General features: G+C 43.7%; 1 non-coding gene across 2 annotated transcripts; it reads left to right on the top strand.

Moving 5' to 3' along the window:
• The first annotated feature begins 361 nt into the window (after window positions 1-361).
• Window positions 362-9,509, top strand: LOC117842687 (uncharacterized). Of its 2 annotated transcripts, none has more exons than XR_011897645.1 (2): window positions 362-999; window positions 4,361-9,509. It is a non-coding gene; the product is annotated as an uncharacterized protein (transcript). The 2 variants fall into 2 exon arrangements; XR_011897646.1 differs by having other exon boundaries at window positions 1,067-9,509.
• Window positions 9,510-16,069: the final 6,560 nt, after the last annotated feature.

The raw sequence follows: 16,069 nt of genomic DNA, 5'->3' as shown, positions 1-16,069 counted from the left end.
AATTTTGTTATTTTTTGGTGAAAAATCAAATTTGTGAAGGAACCCCAATTTCTTCCATATAACTGTGCCCCCAAATATTTTATTTAAATACTAGATACCATCTAGTGATTTTAAAATATTTTTACCAAATTTTTACGAGATGTTGTTTTGTGTCAAAAATCCATTTAAAGTTCAATTTTAGCTGTTTTATTTTGTCAATTGTGTGCAAACTATAAAGCTTTTGAGTTTATTCTTAATACATTGTGTTTTTGGTGATTTTATCTTTCCAAAAAGTATTTTTGGGCAATTTTTGAGCACCTGTAGCTAGGTCATTTAAGGGAGCAAAATTTAATGGCTGAAAAATCCGTGGGCCCACATGGCAGTCGCCCCATCTTCAACCTCTCGCCACCTGCACGCTCGTCACTGGCACGTAGCCCAAAGATCAGCGAATTGGTGCTCCCTAGCCCCTGCAGGGCTCCTCTTCCACCCATAGGCCACCCAAGCATCCTCCCACGTGCCCTCCCCCTATCTCCCACGCCTTCCGTCGCCCATGGTTGGCCGGCGCTCCTCCTGGACGGCATGAGTGCCACCAGGCGCAACACCTCCGGCACCGCCCCTCGCTGCCAATCCATGGCCCCCATGCTGTGTCACCCTTATCTCCTCGCGCCCATCCTTATCCTCACCTCACCTTGCCATAAGATGGCCCTCTCCTCCAAGCCAGAGTCTCTCAAACCTCAAAACTCCAGGAGCTTTTCCCATGGCCGAGTTCTTGAGACACCTTCGTTCCCTGGCCGATTCCTCCACCATCCCTCTACCTCCACCAAATTCCTCTTGCCCAGAGATGCGCCCCTTCCTTGGCTACATCCTCAGCCCCTCCTCTCCATCAATCATCCACCAAATCGACGGGAATCGAAGTTCCCCCAAAGTTCCAGGAACTTTTCCACCGCTGGCTCCACCCCAATGTGGTGCCCCTCCTACCAGCCTCCCTCATCGCCAACCAATGCCTCAAATGGAACCTAGGTGAGCTCCTAACCGTGATGCTTGCGCCTGTTTTCCGTTTGCCTTAAGTTTCCTCGCCCGTTCCCAGCGATGCCGCCAGCGTTCCCCACCGCCTCGTGGAACCCTTCCTGTCCGCCCCCTTCCTCCCTACCTATGCTGCACCAAGGGGTCCCCTGAACCTAGGCATGGTGCCGCCTTCCCCCTGCGTCGGTCAGAATCATGACTCCCTGCCTGTTGTGTCCCGTGCCTGTGTTGTAGCATCTGGAGGTTGAAGATGGACTTTATTGCTTTTGGGAAAGAAAGTTTAGGGGGTTATCCATAAAGTCACAGGTTTATGTTTGAGGTGGGATTGTTTCCAGGGGCTAGATAGCAAAACACAGATTGTAGAATGTTAAGGAAAAGGTAGATCTGTGAGGGGAAAATATTTTCTAGGGTTAGCTTGCAAATAGTTTCGGACTGGTTTTAAAATGGCTAGTTTTAAAATGTTGACAACTTTGAAAATGCATAGAAACTAGTAGAAAAATGCTAAAAATGTGATTCTTGTTGCGTTGGATTGCTTGTGAAGCCTAGTTTATTTTAGAGCTGAGTATGTGCACGTTGCTGTTCGATATCTTGTGCTATGATTTATTTGGTGTGAGAGCCATTAGATGCATTATAAATCACCTAGTGCTCTAAAGATGGTGAAACCACTTTTGTTAGTTCACTTGTGACATGCATGTTCAAGATCTAAAAGTTGTGCTACTGGATTAGATGGTTTTCATGATATTTTAGATTTAAAATGTTAAATGGTAGTTTAACTTGTTTAAGCTATATCTACACATTAAAAATTGATTTTGAAATGAATCCACCTCACATAGTTTTGTGTTGCTATCTCCTACTAGTGAGATTTATTTCATGTTTATTTCTCAACAAAAGACTTGAATCTTACAAATTCGTGCTTGTTTAGCTTATTGTGCAAAATGGTTTCTTTTGTCGTTCTTGTGTGATTTGGTATTGTTGTTAGCAAGGTTGTTTTGTTACTCAGTGATTTCTTACTGTTTCTTTTATCATTCCATGCATTTCATGAGCTTTTGCACTCATAGCATCATCCCTAATGCATGCACGCATTTCATTTCCTTAGAGAGCAAATTGTCGGACAATGTAAACCTTGAGCCAAGGCCGGCATAAAAATCGAGCTTGAACCCAAAAAGAATTAAGGCCAACCACTTAGCTTATAGTCGCTTACTGTTTAAAATGAAAGCGTAACTAGGCGTCACTATGGGTTTCTTTTAAGTTATCTTAGCACTTTAGTAGAACCTATGTTTTACTGTGATGACCTTCCTAGCCTTGCTGCCATACCTCGTCACTCAAGTAGTGTGAGTTAGTAACTTAATATTGCAAATTTACTTAGTCCTGGTTAGTCATAAAATGACCACTGGACAAAGGAAATGGCAGTAGGATAATCAACGCTTTTTCTAATAAGGTTCTTCCTTAATGTGGTTTAATAAACTTAAAATATGATAAATAGTTAAAATACTCAATAAATGTTGGAAAAGTTTAAAGTAGCCTCTGTTAAGACTTGGAAACCTTCTGTAAAATATGTAGATTCATATTGTCCTAGAAACCTGAGTTAAAAATAGATCCTTACAATCTACCATAGGGTACTATTTTAATTTTAATTAATTTTGTAGAAGTTCAATGCATCCCAAAATTTTACAGTAGCTCATTGATGTGATTAGGAAGCCTCTGTAAAATTTTTGGAATCATATCTTATCATAAGCTACCAGAAACATTTATGGAAGTTAAACCAAGAAAAAGGAATAAAAACAAATAGTTTATGAGAAGGGAAAAATGGTAAATGCACTAAGGTATAGAAAAACATTCAGAAATAGAATAATATTCCAAATGAAGCTTGATCAACCCTAGAGTGACCCCCACCCTTCTTTGGTGAAGTCAAAGTTGTTAAAATATTATATGTGTACACAATCACCATCAACCTAAAAGCCATATTTTCTTTCCAACCAAGTTGTTTTGTGAAGAAAAGAAGTTTAACTCTTGTCTAAATAAATGTGATCCAGAATACACCCTAAGATTTTACAATGTTTATGAAATGCAACCTACACATAAAAGCATGAAACTGAAATCTTGCATATGCATGTCGTGTAGAGCTAACCGCGATGAAGGAACGTAACCCGGTTTTCTAAATTTATGCACTACTTATGTCACTAATGTTTGTGCATTTAGGTTCATAGGAGTTGTTTGAAACCCTAGTTGCATGATCCTAGGTACCTATGTTCTGAATACTAGCACGATAGATCGTGTAGTTGCTATGCTAAATAGGAACTCGGTAGAAGTCGAGTGATTTCCTGTCACTCACAAGTTATAGGAGTTGCCTGTTTACTTATGTTGAAACTATAAGGATGACGGACGAGGCCAGGCAATTGGTTCTGAATTGGTGGATTGCCCCGTCTGTCTAGAAGAAAGCTGCTAAGGTCATAATGTGTCGGTATTCGTGGTTAAGTGTTTGAAAGTACTAAGCTCATACTTAGTATGGAATAGGGAAGCATAGTACCTGATTGGTCCGGGACGTGGGCATACTTCCCACTCTCTCTGGAACTTGGTTCCCCTACTGCAGCATGTGGGTACAAGTGCAGTCATTGTACGATATCATTCCGAGACCATGGGGCCTTGTATCCAAGGGAAGTAGGCCCTAGCCACGTGTCGGGGATTGATGGGGACGGCTGACGTGTGTGGATCCGGTGTGGGACGCATATGTCGTGGGTTTAGGTTCACCTTGCAAGGTTAAGAAACTCGATTCGAATCGTCTACCTCTCACAGTTTGAGATTGCTTGATCACTATTCCGCACTGAGTAAGAAGTGGAACAAAGGATGATGATTAATACTGATGCTTGATTAAATTGTTAATCAAACATTTTATTCCAAGCATCATCATTAAAATAATCATTCTTTGTTCCACTTGTTACTTAGTGCAGTATAGCAGTCTAGCAGTCTCAAACTGTAAGAGGCAGACGATTCGAATCCAGTTTTCAAACCTTGCAAGGTGAACCTAATCTCACGACATTGCGTACCACGAAGGGTCCACAAATGTCAGCTGTCCCCATCAATTCCCAGGCACATGGCTAGGCACACTTAAGTCGCCTAACACGCGATCATGTACTTTAACCAAATTAATTCGATATTCCGTCGGATTTCATCCGATTAACCACTTAACACAGGATCGAGAAAGTAAATCTCACACGAAGGTGAGTGGTTCCAGAGATTACAATAGTCCATCCAGATTAAATAAGTGCATTGAATTATTACAACATCTAGTTCAAAATTCAACATAACTTGCAGAGTTCAGGCAATAGAAATAACTAGGCGGAAGCTAACGTCGTTGCAGGATATCATGACGAAGCCGATCATGACATCAATGATCCCGATTCTCACCATTCGAGGAGGGATCCCACTCAACCGTCCAACCAGGAGGAAGTTGGGTAGGCCAAGTGCCACTTGCAGTGAACTCAGAGGTATCAACATCACCTGAAAAGATATGCAACAAGCAAGGCTAAGCAACTATGCTCAACAAGACTTAACCGACTGGTGGTACTATTCCACCAATACCTAGACATGCAAGCTTTTTGGCTAGGGGGTTTGTTTTTGCCAAAAGCAACTAGTGTAGGTCCTTACTTTTAATATTTTAGCCACAAGTTCTACGTTCATTTACCAGTCTAAGTTAGCAACTATACTAAACAAGCATAGTTTCCAAGCAATTTATGACAAGCATCAATATTAAATCATCATCAAGTTCCATTCTTACTCACTGTAGCATAGCGATCAAGCAGTCCCAAGTTGCGAGAGGCAGACGAATCGGTTCGAATTTCTTAACCATGCATGGCGAACCTAATCCCATGACATCTGCACACCGCGAAGGGTCGCTTCATTTGTTAGCCGTCTCCATCAATTCCCAGACCCGTGTGGGGCCTACTTCCCTTGGTACAAGGCTCCATAGACCCGGCCTTTGTCATTCTATGACCGCACTTGTCACCACATGCGGCCGCAAGGGAACTCCGTTCCAAAGATAGTGGAACGATCCGCTCACATTCCGAGTCAATCAGGTACTAGGCTTCCCCATCCCATACTAGGTATGAGATTAGTACTTTTAAACACTTGATCACGAACACTATCACATCTCAACCTTAGTCCAATTTCATGTAGACAGATGGGGCAATCCACCGACTACCAAAAATAGTTCACAGAGCCCTACCCCGTCCATCGTCCTTATAGTTGTAACAAAAGGAAAGCAATCAACTCCTATAACTCGCGAGTGACGGGAAATCACTCGACTTTTACCGAGTCCTATTAAGCATTGCAACTACTCGACTTATCATACTAGTGTTCAGATCAAAGGGTACTAAGTCTTGCATGTATGGTTGCAATCAATTCCTAAAAATGTAAATGCACAATCAAGCAACCAAATATATTGCAAGTAGTTAAAGATAGGAATTTATGCTCCGGGGCTTGCCTTAGGTACGTCTCCTTCTTCTGGCGCCGGGTGAAGCTCATAAGTCTCGTCAGTAAGGTTCAGCTCTACACGAAATGCAATGCATCAAGTTAAGTTTTCCAGGATTTCTCATAGGATGTAACACACGAATTAGCACGGAAGTAGAAATTACATTATGACCACATTCACCTAAACAAGGTTCTACACCTTCTTTATCTACACAAGGTAGGGTGTGTTGTGGTACAAAACCTGGGGTGGAATTGATGGTGATGGTGTACATATATACACTAAACTTTATTAAACTTTAGATCGGAAAGTTATCCTATTTCTGAATGTTCTTTTGTACCTCTTCCAAAAAAAATTATCTTTATCATTATTTAAGGTTGCTTTCTTTCATTTAGCTGGGCTCATCTTGTAAATTTATTTCCATCTTCAAACAACAAGCTATGAAGTTGAAACTTTACCAGTAACTTAACTTTAACATGATTAAGCTGCTGTATAAATTTGGAATCCATTGAAGGTGCATAAAAAGAATTAGAATTACTTTATTACCCTAAGGTAGCATATAATTAAACATTTTTAAAACAGAAATCAATATGAAACTGGTCATGAAATTTTAACAGGGAGTTATAGGGGTGATATAGAGATTTTGGTGAATTTTTGATAATGTTTAGTGAAGGGCATCTTTTTCCATACATTTACCCTATTTATTCTTCCCTAAAAAGGAAAGTGGTTTTTCTTATGCTTCTGATCAGATTCTATGTTTTTCCTACAAACTACACTATACCACTGACCTATTCCAATTTGTTTCACAATTTTATCATATCTGGTTTAATTATTATGCAAAAGACAAAAGCAACCTTAGATTTCCATGGTAAAACTAAAACAAAGATTTAAACATCTGAGCTAGGCTCCAAATCATTTTTATAAGCTTCCATTCTCTGAAACAAGCACTTGAGAGTTGGATTTACCTTTTTAGCGGTATTCTGCAATTCATTATGATTTAAAAAGGCTTAAACAAGGATTAAAACATATAACATTAATCCTAGCACATACATGTGCCAAAAGTATTTTTATTAGAAACTAAACTTTATACTGAGTCTAGCAAAATTGGTTTGACATTTTTCTAAATTTTCTACAAGTTTTTGTGAATTTCCAAAATTAAATACATTTTCTGCCAATATTAAAACAAAAACTGAGGCAAACTTGCAGTCTAGCCCCTGGGTCTATGGTTTAATCATGCAAGGGTCCCTAGTTTTTACACTAAAGCCCCAGATTTGATTTTCTCAATCGCAATCGGGTCCCCAGGCGGCACACGGCGGTGGGCGGGCAAAATCCCGACGAAGCGCCGGTGGCCTTGGGGCAGTAAGGGGCCGGGAAGGCTGACGAGCTCACCTTGGGCCGGTTTGAAGCGGTTGGGGGTGACGGGGAGGCTCGGCCAGGGCGGAATGCGGCGTCGGACGGCATGCGGTGGTGATGGCTACGGGCAGCGGTGTTCCGGCGGCGGCGGAACTCTTCGTGGCCAACGGATGGGCTCTAGAGCTGCGCTTGGGGGAAGCGAATCTGTTGGTGGTGTCGGCGAGGTGCTGGGCGGTGTGGAAGGGGGAGCTCCATGGAGAGGTGTGCGGCGGAGAGGAGAGTGAGAGCAGAGGAGCTTCGGTGAGGCAAGGCCAAGCGGGGAAAGGGGCACAGGCGGCGCCAGGCCTTCCTTTATAGGGCCAGGGCGGAGCGGCGAGCGAGGCGGAGGTAGTAGCGCTAGTGGACGGGACTAGAGGGCGTCGGGCGAAGCGGCGGCCATTAATGGTGGCGGCGCCATTGGCGTACAGAGGAGGGAGGGTGGCGCAGTAGGCGAGGGTGCAGCAGGCATTGGGTGGAGCGGGCGTGCGAGCGAGGGACAGCTTTGTCGGGGCATCGGGTTGGCGAGGCAGGCGCTCGAGGCGTTGCGGCCGGGGCAGCAGTTGGCGGCGGCGTCGAGTAGGCGTCTGCGGGGGTGCACGCTCTCGGGGCGGGGCGTGCCCTCGAGCGGAGCGGGGTAGCGCAGACGCGGCAGGGCGAGCGCGCTCTCACTGGCGGCGAGGTGCACGAGGCGACATCTTGCCGGAGCCGGTGACCGGGTGGGGGCGCTGCGCCGGTGAGGCCGCGCCACATGGCGGCGGCGCTCAGGAGCGCGTGGTGCGCGTGCTCTGGCGCGCTCTGGGCTGAGGGATTTGCGGGATCCCTCGCCAGGTCGATCTTCAAGTGCCTAGATCTCCCGATTCTTGAACCGTGCAACATTAACTCCCTTAACAAAAGTTGTAGTCCTCATATCCAAGTTCAATTTTCATAATTGAACCGAGTGCAAAATCATGGCAGATTTAAAGATAAAAAGCCTCAAAGTTTGGAGGTACGTCAGTTTTTCGGACTTACGCAAAAACGACAACTTGGCTTATTTTTGGGTTTTTGGCTGACTTGAGTACAAAATTTGAAAGGTTTCTGATGCGAATTTGACCTGAGTCTAATTGACAAAGTTGTTGTATAAACTTAGTTATCCAACTCTTATAAAGGGTTTTTCTGATATTATGCTCAACTTTTGAGAGATAAGCTCACGCCAAGGTGCCTGGTTGAACTAAATTCTAGACTTAGTCTAGATTGCAGGTCAGGGCTGGGTTGACCAAACTAACTCTAGATTGCAGGTCAGGGCTGGGTTGACCAAACTAACTGACTTTGACTTGGATTTCGAAAACCTTCTGTGCAGATTTTGACCTTGCTCCTTTAACCAAAGTTGTTAAGGGATTGAAGCTCTACAATTTTTGTATAGAGCTAAGCTTGAGTTTATATTAGAAATTTCGAAATAAAGAGCCCCAAATTTGAGACTTTAACTGTTTTTCTTAAATTGACACAGTTTTGAACTTTGAGTTTTTGAAGGTCTTCTACTCATATTCAAGCAAAACACCAAAAATAAAATTTGTTAGGAAGGTTTAGTTTTACAGCTCTTAGTTGGACAGATTTTTAAGTTCTTAAGCAAAAATGTGAGTTACTATTTAAACAGCGGTTTAGCTTTTGAGGGGCACAAGTGTCTTTTTACCTGCTTGCTCCACTGCCAAGGTTCTTCTTTATGCTCTAATGACTTTATTTATGATTTAAACATGGTTTAATTAGGCTAGGTTGTTATAGATACAAGGCCTCACGATCCCGAAATGTTGCTGTACCATGACTGCACTTGTACCCACATAATGCATCAGGGGCTACTAGGTATGAGATTTGTACTTTCAAACACTTGATCACGAACACCGTTACATTTCGGCCTTAGCACATTTATTACTAGACAGATAGGGCAATTCCACCGAGTTAGAACCAAAGCGCAGCCCTACCCATCATGCTTATGGTTGTAGTAAATAAGCAAGCATCTCCTATAACTCGCGAGTGATAGGAAATCACTCGACTTTTACCGAATCCTACTTTAGCATTGCAGCTACTCGGCCTACCATACTATTGTTCAACCATAGGTACCTAAGATCATGCAACTAGGTTTTCAATCAACTCCTATGAATGTAAATGCACAAGCATAAGTAACATAGATATTGCATAAATTTAGAAAACTGGGTTGTGCTCCAGGGCTTGCCTTCGTGTTCTAAGTTAGTGGGGGGCTCGCTTGAAGCTTGACTGGGCTCTTGCTCAACCTTGATGTGATGCAGCTCAGCAGGTACTTCCTCGATCGTCGGGAGCAGCTCGTACATCCCGTCTACGAGATTCGCTTCTAGACGAGATGCATATGCAATAGTTCAAGTTTCACGATTTTTATGAGCATGATGGATTCATAAGATTTCGCAGAGTATAAGTTTAACATGTGACCCAAGTTAAGATTTAAACTGAGTTCTTTGTGAGATAAAGTGATTTCGTGTTTTAAACCCTGGGTTTGATTGATGGTGATTGTGTACACATATAAGGTTTTGGAAACTTAGATTTCACAAAGAAAGGGTGGGGTCACTTTAGGGTTTCTCAAAACTCATTTGGAAAGTTATCCTATTTTTGAATTTCTTAACAACCAAGATGTACATTTCCCATTTTACCCTTCTTATTCATTAATTGTTGTTACTCCATTTAACTAGCTATAACTTCAAAACTTGTTTCTGATAGCATCAAACAGGATATGGTGCTGAATTTTTTTTTACAGAAGCTTCACTATCACCAACAGAGGATACTGTAAAATTTCCAAGGATTATTGAGCATGACAGCTATTTATCCTACTTTAAGCGTATTAAACCACATGCAATTAATTGAGCAAGGTAAACACATGTTGCAGACATAAACTAGTATTTTTCCTAGTTAAATAGAGGTATCAAGAACCTAACAAAAGTGATCTTGCATTTTTATCCATTTTGGGTGATTTATTGGCTTAAACATGAAATAAAAACCTAAGGGATAAACACAACAGTAACATGTTCAAAATCATTTTTCTGTAAAACTACTCATCATCTAGAGTCTAACAAAGCTAGTTTCACATTTTAAGCATTTTTCTACAATTTGCTATGCATCTTCAAAGTTTCAGCCAATTTAAACCATTTTAAAAAGAAAAGGTTAAACAGGTTTTGCACGGGTCCCTGGAGGTTTTTGAAACTTCATAGAAAGGTCCCATCTTTTCACATTAAGGGCCTCAGAAAGATTTGGGGCCTTTCAAATAGACCCCTGGCCCGGCTGGCGACTTGCCGGAGATATTACTGGCGAGTGGCGGTGCTAGATGGGGAGGGAAAAGCTCGGGTGCGAAGTGCTGCTCACCGTGGTGAGGTTCGCTGAAGGAGTTGGGGGCGGAGAGGGTTGGATGGGGGCTGCTCGCGGTAGAGCGGGTCGCGGCGGCAAGGCGACGCTGTTTCGACGACTGCAGCAATGGAACCGACCAGAAGTAGGCGCGGGGAGCTGCGGTGATGCTCGGGATGGGCTCTAGGGGGCTCTGGAGGCGGCGGGAAGCACCAGAGGGAAAAGCTCCACGGTGAGGTGGGGTGGCGGCGCTCTGTTTCTGGGTGGCGGAGGGGAGAGGGCTCGGGTGAGGCACCAGCGATGGCCCTGGGTAGCCTTTTATAGGCAGGCGAGGGTGAGGGGGAGCCACGGGCGAGCCAATGGCTCATGGGCAGCTTGAGTAGTGGTTGGGTGTGAGGATGAGGGTCGTGTGCCACTGGCAGAGCGGCGAGCACACGCGGCGGTTGGGTGGAGGCGATGTGGGCGATCTTCGGCCATTGGCCGTGGAAGATAGCGGAGCGCAAGGATGCGCTTTGTCGCACGCTGGGGTTGGCCAGGGAGGAGGGCCGTCCTATCGCATCAAGCCGGTGAGAGGCGGAGCGGCGAGCGCCGGTGAGTCTTTATGATGTGGCGGTGGCGTGCACGGCGGGTGGGCAGGGCACGCGTGGGCATCAGGAGGCCATTGGCCAGCAAAGATGCGTCGCAGGGAGGTGGGGATGTGCGCGCGGGATGGTTGGGCGAAGGGCCGGGCCATCGGGTCACATTGCCGGTGGGGCAGTGCCGCGTGGTGCGCCACGACGCGCTGTTCACGATCACCACGATTGCGGGCACGTGGGCAGGCGCATCGCGTGCGGGGCAGCAATATTTGGGGAGATTTTGCGCAAAATTTCAAACCAAACTTGAAAAAGTTCAAAACTAAAAGTTGCTGTCCACATTTCAAACTCCAACTCTTAGAAAGGTTTCAAGTTCAAAACTGTTTTAGATTTGGAAATACAGACCATCAAAGTTTGGAGGAACACGGATTCAAAGGACTTAGAGATTTTCAAACTAAGTTTTGAAATACCACTGAACTTGAACCCAAATTTTGAACCTCTTCCTCTTCAAATCAGGAAAAACTCAAATAAGCAAAGTTGTTTGTTTTGAAAAGTTCTACAACTTTATATTGGAAAAGTTTGAGTTGTTATATAAAATTTGGGATTAAAAAAAACTGCCCCCCAAAAGTGCCTTTTTAGGGTATTTTGGCAATTTCAGTGTCTAAGTTTCAATTTCAACTTTACTCTTTGGGATTTTTGGCATGTTTGCTACAATTCAAACCTAGTTTGAGTGTTTTTCAAACTTACCCCTTTTTTTGACTTAGTTTTGTTCAAATTAGCCCCTATTGGTGATTTTTTTGGTGCTTATGTGAAGTTTGCCCTTAATTAGAGATAAAATCAAACTTAGGTGCTAAGTTCCAACTCTTAAACACTCTAACCAGGCTTTTAAAGACTAACTCAAAACTAGGGATGTTACAATCATATTCCAGAGGGTTTTATGGAGAGAAAGCTGAATGAGTTCTTGGCACTGACTCAGGGCACGCGCAATGTGCTCCAATATGCTCAGGCCTTTAATGACTTGTGCCAGTATGCAGGCTATCATGCTAAGACAAATGAGAAGAAGAACAACCATTTCCATCGAGGTCTGAACACCAAGCTCAGAGAACAACTGAACCCCATCAAGGTAAACAGTTATAATGAGTTGGTGAGCTTGGTGATATCGTAGGAGGACTGTATCAGGGCTCACCATGCAGATAAAAAGAGGAAGGCTACAATGGCCTCAGTTAGTGCCCCGAACCCAAAGTTTCGGCTAGTCCAGGATGCTCGACCTAGAGTTTCTCAGAGAACCCCACAGCCTGGGCATTGGGTCATCAGGCCACCTTAGCAGCAGGGAGCTCCACGTCTCCCTAACTTCTAGCAGTAAGGCCCAAGGCCCAATGCTCAGCAGCCAGCTCGTACTAGCAATAGGAATCGCTGTTTCATCTGTGGGAGTCCCAATCATTTTGCTAAAGAATGTTCACAAAACAGGCCCCGGAACCAAGGACAGGGCTCCAATCAGAACAAGAGCAAGAGCTGGAAAGTCCAGATCAAGCAAGGGAGGCTTAACTTCACCACTCTCGCCGATCTCCCTAAGGGTGCACCAGTAATGATGGGTATTTTCTCCATCCATAACCGGCCTGCAGTTATATTATTTGATTCTGGTGCATCGTATAGCTTTATTCGAACAAAATTCAGTGCTAAATGTGGATTGCGTTTCTGTCAAACCAAAGGATCTTACATGATTTCAACACCTGGTGGTAAAATTGCTTCCGACCAAATAACACATGGTGTACCACTCAAGTTGGGTAGTAAAATTTTCCAAGCCGATCTTATTATCTTTGGGCTGGAAGGCATCGACGTAATTTTGGGGATGAATTGGATGACTCAGCATAAGGCCATGATGGACATTGCAGCATGGGCTGCACAAATAAATTCACTTACCCATGGATCTTCCACACTTCACTTGCCAGCCCGAGAGTGCATCAATTCATGCGCTTATCCGGCAATAGAGTCCCGACTGGAAGATATTCCCGTGGTATGCGAGTATGTCGATGTTTTTCCGGATGACTTGCCAGGAATGCCACCGGACAGGGACATTGAATTTGCCATTGAGCTACAACCAGGCACGGCGCAGATATCAAAGAGGCCTTATCGAATGCCGCCTGTGGAGTTGGCAGAATTAAAAACCCAGCTTCAAGAGTTATTAGAGAAGGGTTTCATTCACCCAAGCACATCACCTTCAGGCTGCCCAGCTCTATTTGTGAAGGAGGATGATAGTCTGAGGATGTGTGTAGACTACCGACGTCTCAATGCAATGACTATCAAGAATAAGTATCCCTTGCCCCGCATTGATGTTCTTTTTGATCAACTTGTCGGAGCCAGAGTTTTCTCCAAGATTGACCTTCGCTTTGGCTATCATCAAATCAAGATCCGGCCATGTGACATCCCCAAGACCGCCTACTCCAATCGGTATGGACTATACAAGTTCTTAGTCATGTCCTTCGGGCTCACAAATGCTCCTGCCTACTTCATGTATCTCATGAATTTGGTGTTTATGCCCGAGCTTGACAAGTTCATCATGGTCTTCATCGACGACATCCTCGTATACTCCAAGAATGAAGAAGAGCATGCTGAGCACCTCTACATTGTTCTTCAAAGTCTTAGAGATCATCAGCTGTATAGTGTGAAATTATTGGGGTGCACCATATCCAGCGAAGGCATAGTAGTTGATCGAAGCAAAGTGCAAGAAGTGATGGACTGAAAGCCGCCCACTTCGGTTCATCAGTTCAGAAGCTTTCTTGGTCTAGCAAGCTACTACCAATGATTCATTCTGGATTTCTCAAAGATAGCCAAGCCAATGACCGAGTTGCTAAAGAAAGGGGTCAAGTTTGTGTGGTGCGAGAAATGTGAAGAGGCTTTCCACACCTTAAGCAAGTTATTGACCTCAACACCAGTCCTAGCCCAACCAGACAACACCAAGCCCTTTGATTTATACTGTTATGCCTCTGGCACTAGACTCAGACGTGTTCTTATGCAAGACAATCGAGTCATTGCCTATGCCTCATGAGCATTGCGGCCTCACGAGCAGAATTACCCAACACATGACCTTGAGTTAGCAGCGGTGATTCATGCTTTGAAGATCTGGAGACATTTTTTGATGGGTGCTCATTGCAATATTTACACCAATCATAAAAGTCTCAAGTACATCTGCACTCAAGCTGATTTGAACATGCGTCAAAGAAGATGGTTGGAATTGATCAAAGACTATGATCTAGAGGTACACTATAACCCCAGAAAAGGAAATGTGGTTGCAGATGCATGCCGTGAGGCCCATTGCAATTGCCTTTCCGCAGAAAACTTCACAGAGACTTTGTGTCATGAGATGAGAAAGATCAACTTGGAAATTGTTCCTCACGGCACACTAAGCCATATCTCTGTTGAGCCCACCCTGCATGATCAAATAATCATGGCACAGCTAGTAGATAAGGAGATAAAACTCATCAAGAAAAAGCTGGCACAAAAGGATGAGGGATATAAGCATTTCTGACGGGACTGGAAGGGGGTGGTATGGTACCATGACCGACTAGTTGTTCCCACCAGTCCCGATCTCTGAAAGCAAATTTTGGACAAGGCACATCTCTCCAAATTTTCTGTTCACCCCGGCAGCACCAAAATGTACCACAACCTCTGATAGAATTTTTGGTGGATTGGGATGAAACCGGATATTGCTCGATATGTGTCGGAATGCAACACGTGCCAAAGGGTGAAGGCAAGTCACTTGAAGGTACCCGGCACTCTTCAACCGGTACCTATACCCTCATGGAAATGGGAAGATATCAGCATGGATTTCATTGTGGGTTTGCCAAACACCTCTCAGAAGCACGATTCCATCTAGGTCATATGGGATAGACTCACCAAGACGGCACATTTTCTCCCCATCCGAATAAACTACTCAACTCAGAAATAAGCCGAGCTATACCTTGATCATATTGTTTCCCTGCATGGAGTGCCCAAAACAATCATCTCTAATCGAGGTGCTCAGTTTGTGGCACGCTTCTGGGAATAATTGCAAGCTTCTCTTGGCACCAAGTTAATACGCAGCTCAACTTATCACCCTCAGATGGATGGACAAACTGAGAGAGTAAATCAAATTCTTGAGGATATGCTTCAAGCTTGCGTCATTCTTTATGTCAAGAATTGGGACAAATGCTTGGCCCTAGCTGAGTTTTCTTATAACAAAAGCTACCAAGCTAGCTTAAAGATGGCACCATTTGAGGCCTTGTATGGTCGCAGGTGTCAAACTCCATTGAGTTGGTCCTAGGCGGGAGAACAAAAGGTATATGAGCCAGATTTGGTAATTGAGGCAGAAGAAAAAGTAAGAGTAATACGAGAGAATCTTAAAGCCGCCCAGTCAAGACAAAAGAGCTACTTTGATAAAAGAAGGAAACCACTACAATTCGAAGTTGGTAACCATGTATACCTTTGGGTCTCACCAATTAAAGGTGTACATAGGTTTGGAGTAAAGGGAAAGTTAACTCCTCGCTACATTGGTCCTTATGAGATCATGGAAGTTTGTAGACGAGTTGCCCACCAAGTGAAGCTCCCACCTAGACTCCCTGCTATCCATGATATCTTTCACGTGTCTCAACTCAAGAAATGTGTTCGAGTTCCAATTGACATTATCGAACAAGAGGAAGTATGGGTAGAACCGGACCTTTTTAAACCTATGTGGAGTTCCCGCTCCAGGTTCTTGATCGCAAGGAAAGGAGAACCTGGAGGCAAGTGGTGAGAATGTTTAAAATTCAGTGGAGCCATCATATAGAGTATGAAGCCACATGGAAAACTAAAGAATATATCAACAAACATTTCCATGGTTTCCTATTTGAACAAGAAGGTACGTGCACAGCCACACTAGTTTTTTATCACCCGAATCTCGGGATGAGATTCTTTTTAAGGGGGTAGGCTGTAACATCCCTAGTTTAAGTTAAACAATTCAAAGGATAACTAAAGTGTTTAAGTACTCACATCACTGAACCTGAAATTGCTACTTATAATTTTCAAATTTCTTTTAATCCTTGAAAAGCACCAAAAAGGGCCAATTGAAGTCAAATGGGGCCAAAAAAGAAAAAAAAAATGTGAAAAATAAGCAAATTAGGTTGGGAAGGTAGAAAAAACACCCAAAGTTCAAATCCAACTTCTGAAAATTTTCAATTTCACCAAGTGTTGAAAAATGCCCCAAAAAGCACTCAAAAGGGGCAGAAATGGAAAAATAGATTTTGTTCAAGAACTCAACTTTTGGCCAATATAAAAGTTGTAGAACTTT

This window comes from Setaria viridis, chromosome 2, assembly GCF_005286985.2.
Source record: "Setaria viridis chromosome 2, Setaria_viridis_v4.0, whole genome shotgun sequence".
NCBI lineage: Eukaryota > Viridiplantae > Streptophyta > Magnoliopsida > Poales > Poaceae > Setaria > Setaria viridis.
Note: the sequence above shows the minus strand (reverse complement) of the source record. Positions and strands in the feature narration are given on the sequence as shown.